This window comes from Chinchilla lanigera, unplaced genomic scaffold, assembly GCF_000276665.1.
Source record: "Chinchilla lanigera isolate Chin_1 unplaced genomic scaffold, ChiLan1.0 scaffold00020, whole genome shotgun sequence".
NCBI classification, from domain to species: Eukaryota; Metazoa; Chordata; class Mammalia; order Rodentia; family Chinchillidae; genus Chinchilla; species Chinchilla lanigera.
Window position 1 is genome coordinate 18300904 of NW_004955421.1, and position 6564 is coordinate 18307467.

The following is a 6564-nucleotide window of genomic DNA, read 5'->3' on the forward strand; positions in this document are numbered from 1 at the left end:
CACTCAGTTCAGCTGGGGGTTATAAGTTGACCACCAGTTATCAATCCACTACAGTAATACAGTCACCTATTTTAGCATTTCCTTTTGGGGGAAGCAATTGATATCAGGGGAAGGGATAGAAGATTTTTATGCGTTATATTATACCAAGAGGTAAAACATAAACTAAGAGACAAATCAATGTTTTAAGATTAGCTGAATAATTTTTATCACAAAACATGACAGCTAGAGTCTTTGCAGAAAATACAGGGACTATAGAGAAAAGTGAAGTGAATTTTACAATTTTGAAAAAGTCTTAGGAAAATGGAACTTATCAACTGTAAGAGTGTTAAACTGCAAACTTGAAAAAGGACTGGTTTGCTTGGGTTTTTGTTTCCATTTTGGTTTGGGTTTTTTGCAGAAAACCCCTCTCAGGGAGATCCCTTTGATATTAAAGGCAGTGAACCTGGCATGATGGTTCTTTAATCCCCAGCAATCTTAGAGACTGAAGCAAGAGAATCACAAGTTCAAGCCCAGCCTGGGAAATTTAGAGAGACCTTCTTTCAAACTAAACAATTAAAAAAAAGGGGCTGAGAATGTAGCCTAATGTGAAGCCTCTGTGTTTAATTCCCAGTATTGCAGGAAGAAAGAAAGAAGAAAGAAAAGAGAGGAAGAAGAAAAAAGAAAGGAAGGAAGGAAAGAAAGAAAGGATAGAGAAAGAAAAAAGAGGAAAAAGATGCAAGAAGGAAGAAAAGAAAAAGAACCAAAAGAAAAAGAAGCAAAGGAAAGAGAAGTAGTTTAAGAGGAAGCATGCATGTACTTTGGAATCAAAGAGAGCTATGCCAAATCCTTCCTGCACTACTTACTGTGAACTCAGGACAACATACTCAATCAGGAAAGCCTTAGTTTTGTCACTTGTAAAATAAGGAGTACAACAAAACTTGATCATTGTAAAACTTAATGTAGACCATGTATAAAAAGGGCTTAGTCCATTGGCTGGTGTAAGATAAGCACAGAAAAAGTGTTAGCTACTTATAGATGTGGTAGACTAGTAGGTAGGACTGCTAGTTCTAGGACTACTACTGTTGTTCAAAATAGCCTTTATATCTCCCAACTGTATTGAATTAAACCCTGGCCAAGTGGCTTCCACCCAAAAGCACCTTAAGAGCCAGCTTGTGGCTCACTATGTTTCTCTCCGATCTCTCCTATGACACTATCAACAGGAACTTTCTTCCACAGCTTACATCTTGGAGCCAAGATAGGCATGGAACAGTAAGCCAACCTACAAAAATTAGGATGTGTGGCAGGAGAGGGAAAAAAACTGTGTTGGTATAACACACGGAGATGTGGGATCATTTGTTACTGCAGTTAAACCTAAGCTACCTGACAGATATATCCACTTTCCTTCTTGGTTGCTGGACATGGAAGCACAGGCCTATACTCCCAGCCCACTAGCAGGCTGAAGCAGGAGGATGACAAGTTCAAGCCCAGCTGGGGCAATTTAATGACTTAGTGAGATTGTGTCTCAAAACAAAAGCATTAAAAGGGCTTGGGGATATAGTTCAGTGCAATAGCCCAAAGTTCAAGCCCTAGTATCACAAGTAATTAATAATAATAATAATAATAATAATAATAGTTCCTGAGCATGTATTTTGCTATGATTAGTCAGAGTTCTTAGTTGTAAACATCAGAAATGTCTCTACCTAGTTAAGCAGATGTGGATGGAGTTTATTGAAGAGTGTTTGGTATCTCCATCTTTGCATGGCCCAAAAGTGAAGTTTAGACTGCACATATAGAACATCCGATTATTTTGTGAGCCTGCTGTAGTGGAGACAGCACAACTAATGGCCCCGGGCCCAGCCTGAGTAGCTCATACTGTGTTTGGGCCTGGTCTGGAGGTTTTGACTGAATCCTCTACCATGTCTGCTTTTAGAAGCTGGACGTATCTGCCACCATCTCAGCCAGCTGGATCCCAGCAGGTGCCTGCATCAGAGGGTGAGAGCTGTGTCACAAGCCTGCAGTGATACACAAGGGAGCCTGAGAAAGTACACTCCCGGCTTCCACCTAGGGGAGATGCAAGGGCACAGACTAGAACCTCCCTCATCCCTAGCAAAAGTGCTCCAATATGAGGGTGGCAAAAGGAACTACATGCATCCACAATGCAGCACTCTTAAGAAAGGTACAGCTTGCTGATATAAGGTTGTGGGGTCCAAAACCATAGCCACTAGCCACATAACTATTTAAATCTAGTTTTAATTAAGTTAAATTAAAACTTCAGTTTCTCCACCTCCCTAACACATTCAAGTGCCTCAACTGCCACCCATCACCGGGGGCATGTACTGAACAGCACACTTACGAAACATTTCTGTCTCTGCAGAAAGTGCTTTAGGACAGCGCTGATAGAGAGAATTGCGTGTGATATTATTTGGAGCTAACTGGCTCAAGAAAGCCAGGACTCTGGCTCAGGGAGGAGCCAGGGTAGAGACTGAGACCCCAGTTTCCAATGACAACACCACCTCTTTTTGATCAGTCAGATCTTTTAGCTTTTTCAGAACTTGATTTCCATATCTGTCCGACGCAGGGGCATGGTAATTGTGATGGAATAAGTCCCCTTAGGCAGCCCCCAAACACAACTCCCGTAAATTGGCTCCTGCTGCCACTTGCCTGCGTAAAGCTCTGATTCGCAGGGTGATGTCTGGAGGAGGAATGGGGTGAGGGGCTGGATTTCCCTTCTACTGATGAACCCTCGAAGATTGCCACCTTGGCTGGAACCCTTTCTTTTTCAGACAGATACCTTCGACCCATGTCTCCAGCAGAGCTGCAATTATCCTTATTTTAGCCAAGTATGAGGAAGTTTCCGGATCAGCAGTTCAGTCTGATAAGGTTTACAGACTGAGCATTCCTAACCCAAGGGCCCTAAATCCAAAATCCTCCAAAATCCAAAACTTCTTGAGTGTCAACATAATGCTACAGTGGAAAATTCCACCCCATGAAACTTTATGTACAAAATTATCTTTAGGCACCATATATATAAGGAATCCATGCAAATACAAAATGAATTTTGTGTTTAGAATTTGTTCCATCCCTAGTATATCTTTACATATGTGCAAATATTCCAAAATCTGGGGGAAAACCTCAGAAAGCTGAAACACTTCTGGCCCTAATCATTTTGGGTAAGTGATATTCAACCTGTGTTATCAACCACTGCATCCAATTCTCCTGGTGCAGATTTTAGCCTTCAGTGTTGTTTGGCTTGTTTCACTCCCTTTTTCAAAATCAGGAGCCTGAAGGCCTCAGTTGTGCCCTCTCTTGCTAACTAATCTGGTGCCGGGTCCAGGGAAAGGTCTTCTTGGGCACAATGACCTGTTCCAACCCTGGAGACCCAAGGTCCTTTTTACTTTGAGTATCGGCTATCAACAAGGTCTCCAGATAATAACAAAAGGCAGTTCTTTCAGCTCAAACTCTGCAGCTCATCCTGAATCCATCCGTTCCCTTCCTGCCATAGGCACCACCACCTACAGGCCATCATTGTGTTTCACTGGGTCCAGTTCAATAAAATCCTTCACAAGTGTTTATTTTGTATCTATCCAAGCACCATGATTTTACCCTGTTTTGAAAATTATTGCTTAACGTACATTCCAGCCACTTGGTTGAAGCTGCATCCTATAACAGTTTGTCCTTCACTCGATTGCCAAAGTGGTCCCAGTCAAGTGGAAAAGGTACAGTGTGCTTCTCCTTGACTTTAAGACCTTCTCATAGCTTCCTGTTACCCTTAAAATAAAACTGAAAGTCACTATGCAGTTCCAGAGCTCATACAGGAGCCGTGTGCTGATCGCTTCCATCTCATCTCCTTGTATTTTTCTCCTCAATTTGAGCTTCAATGAAAAACTATACATTATCTAGACCCTCAAGGACATTCTCCCCAGGTATTTGATTCTGATTTTGCAAATGCTAGGTTATGAGCAGTGTAATGTGACAACACAAAATCATTCCTGGCTCTAGACATGCAAATCTGTCCTGTCCCATAAACATTGAAGGGACTTCCCTTTCCACCCATGAAGAAGTTGGGCTGTCCCATTTGTGCAAGATTTCGATATTCACTTACTCCATATAAATCCACGCAGCTGTGATTTCTCGTTTGAACGTCTCCCAGATTCTGTCACTGATTAATAATTTTTAATTTTTATTAACAAAATTACTGTACATATTCGTGTGGTACAGTGTGGTATTTCAACACAGTATATAATGTATGCCAATCTGTAATTAGCATTTACATGTCCTTATAATTACATTGTGCTTGGAGCCTTTGAGTGGCTCTCTTCTAGTTATTCAAAAAATACGTAATAGTTTATTGAGGAGTGTAGATACCCTACTGTGTTATTGAACACTGGAAATTATTACTTCTAACTACTTTGGTACCCATTGTCCAATCTCCCCTCATTCCCCTTCCCTCAATTCTTCTCAGCTACTGGTGATCACTGTTCTATTGTGATTGGCAGTTTTTAAACAACTCACTGGTTAATAAATTAACTAAGATTGAGAACAAGTATTTACTTGTGTCTGTGTGAGAGTCATACTCTTGTTCTTTTTTGAAAAAAACATCTTTTAACACTAATGCCAGTCACTTGGTTCTCTGCTCAAGTATTCTGGCTGATTCGCATCTTAGAATCTCTGTTTGTTTTGATTCAGAATGCTTACCTTTGGGAAAAGCCAGAAGTCACACAGTGCCAGAGCTGGTGAATGAGGTGGATGAGGACACACTGTAATGCTGTTGTTTGACATAAACCCTTTGATTGATTCAGGACCTTGAGGCAACCATGAAAAGACACATAAGAGAACTTCCAGAACTACTTCAGAAAGGGACAGGAGCAAAGGGATAAGTGTGTTGAAGTGAAAGGGAGTATTTTGAGGAGGATTAATATCAATGTATCTTTTACTATAATAAATTTTTTATTTTTAAAATTTTTAATGTAAATAACATTTTTCTACCACAGCTTGGCAACAGTTAAAACTAGGTTGGATATTAAACTTCTTCTAAATAAACACAGTGCAGATCAATTTCCTTTGCCTATTTTTAGGCTCTTCTCTTGTATCAGGTCATGTAAATTAAGAATAAGTATATTTGAGAACCTGAGGGAATCTTTGGGTTACAGTAATGTTAACTTCAGAGGACACCACTTGCAAAACATTCAAGAAAAGGAGTCTGTTATGGCTTATATCTTTATGTCCCCCCAAAGCTTTTGGGAGTGACTAGATCATGGGTGTGTGATACTGGGTTGATCCACTTCTTGGTTTAACATGGCTTTGTGTGTGGCTGAGTGTAGTTACAGAAGATGGAAGTCCCACTCTGAGTATGAGTGGCACCAAGTAATAGTCTTGTATCCTGGGTGGAATAAAAAGGCATTCCTGCTCCACCATGAACTGTTTCTCCTCTACCATGCCCCTCTGTTATGCTGCCCTGCCTTGGAGCCAGTTGACTATGGACTGAAATCTCTACAATGAGCCAAAATAAGCCTTCCTCCTTTAACTTGTGGGTGTGTGTTATGTTGTCCCAGCCACAAGAAATTAACTAACACAGGGTCTCAAAGCAGCTCCTTCCAAAAAAAATGATCAGTGACAGATCTATTCCTGGGAATATGGTACCAGATAGGGCAAGGTGACCTCAAAGCTCAAGGTCAGGAATCAACAGTCAAATGTCAGAACTTGAACTTGTTTTGTCTAGAAAGGTCATAAAAGGTGATGATTTCCCATGTGTTTATTGAGACATCATGTGCTAAGCACTTGGCAAGTATCGGCAGCACCTTGGACAATAGGAAGAATTTGAGTTCTGCCCCCAAGGAGCTTGCAGTCCTCACCAGTCCTTGCAAGTTGGAGATGTGAGTGCTGGTTCCGAACACCCTATAGCACACTGCACAGCCTCAGCCTGGGGAGTCTGAAAGGTTTGTCGAGGGGAAGGTAAGATTTGAGGGAGGAGGGAGGAGGTAAGATTCAGGCTCGGAGGATGGCAGAACAGACAGAACTGCATCAGTGAAGCTGTGGAGAGCACAGGACACCAGACTGGAGTGAACAGAATGTGATAAGAGATTGATGAGAGAGCCTGGGCAGAGATGACGTAGTGGGGGAGGTCTGAGAAAGGCGGGTGCTGAGCATGAACCCAGCAGAGTTAGGTTGGAGGGAGGGGCAGTGCCATATAGCATGAATCTATTTTGTTTTGTTTTGTTGTAGGCGGGCAGGGTCTCACTAAACTGCCCATGCTGACATTGAACTCATGATCCTACTGCCTTAACCTCCTGAGTGTTGGGATTACGGACATGCACCACGATGCCCAACTAGAACAAATCTTCTGTGAGCCAGAGTGTGTCCAGCTTGAATTCCTGAACCTTCTCCACCCACACAGGCAAAGCAAGTACTTTGTAATCTGCAATTTTCTTTGGTCTCAAGTTTCCACCTATTCTGTCCTTTGTCTCCCGTTCCTGCCTGGCAGCACTTGCTTCTTCCATGGCAGATTATTTGGCAGTTAACAGCACAGGCTCTGAGACCAAGTGCTCTGTGGATTTGAATCTAGGGTGTGTCATTGTCTTCCTGAGC

The 6564-nt window shown here is 42.0% G+C and overlaps 1 protein-coding gene across 2 annotated transcripts in view; it reads left to right on the plus strand.

Moving 5' to 3' along the window:
* LOC102009725 (sperm motility kinase Z-like) overlaps nt 1–6221 on the plus strand; it is a 69703-nt gene extending 63482 nt beyond the window's left edge. Inside the window, exon 7 of one of the 2 annotated variants that reach the window (XM_005383800.1) lies at nt 6202–6221. The gene's annotated coding sequence lies outside the window, so the exon portion shown is untranslated. Of the gene's footprint in view, nt 1–4665; nt 4860–6201 lie in introns of those variants that run through there. The other variant, XM_013513643.1, reaches the window with a different exon arrangement.
* The last annotated feature ends 343 nt before the right edge of the window (nt 6222–6564 follow it).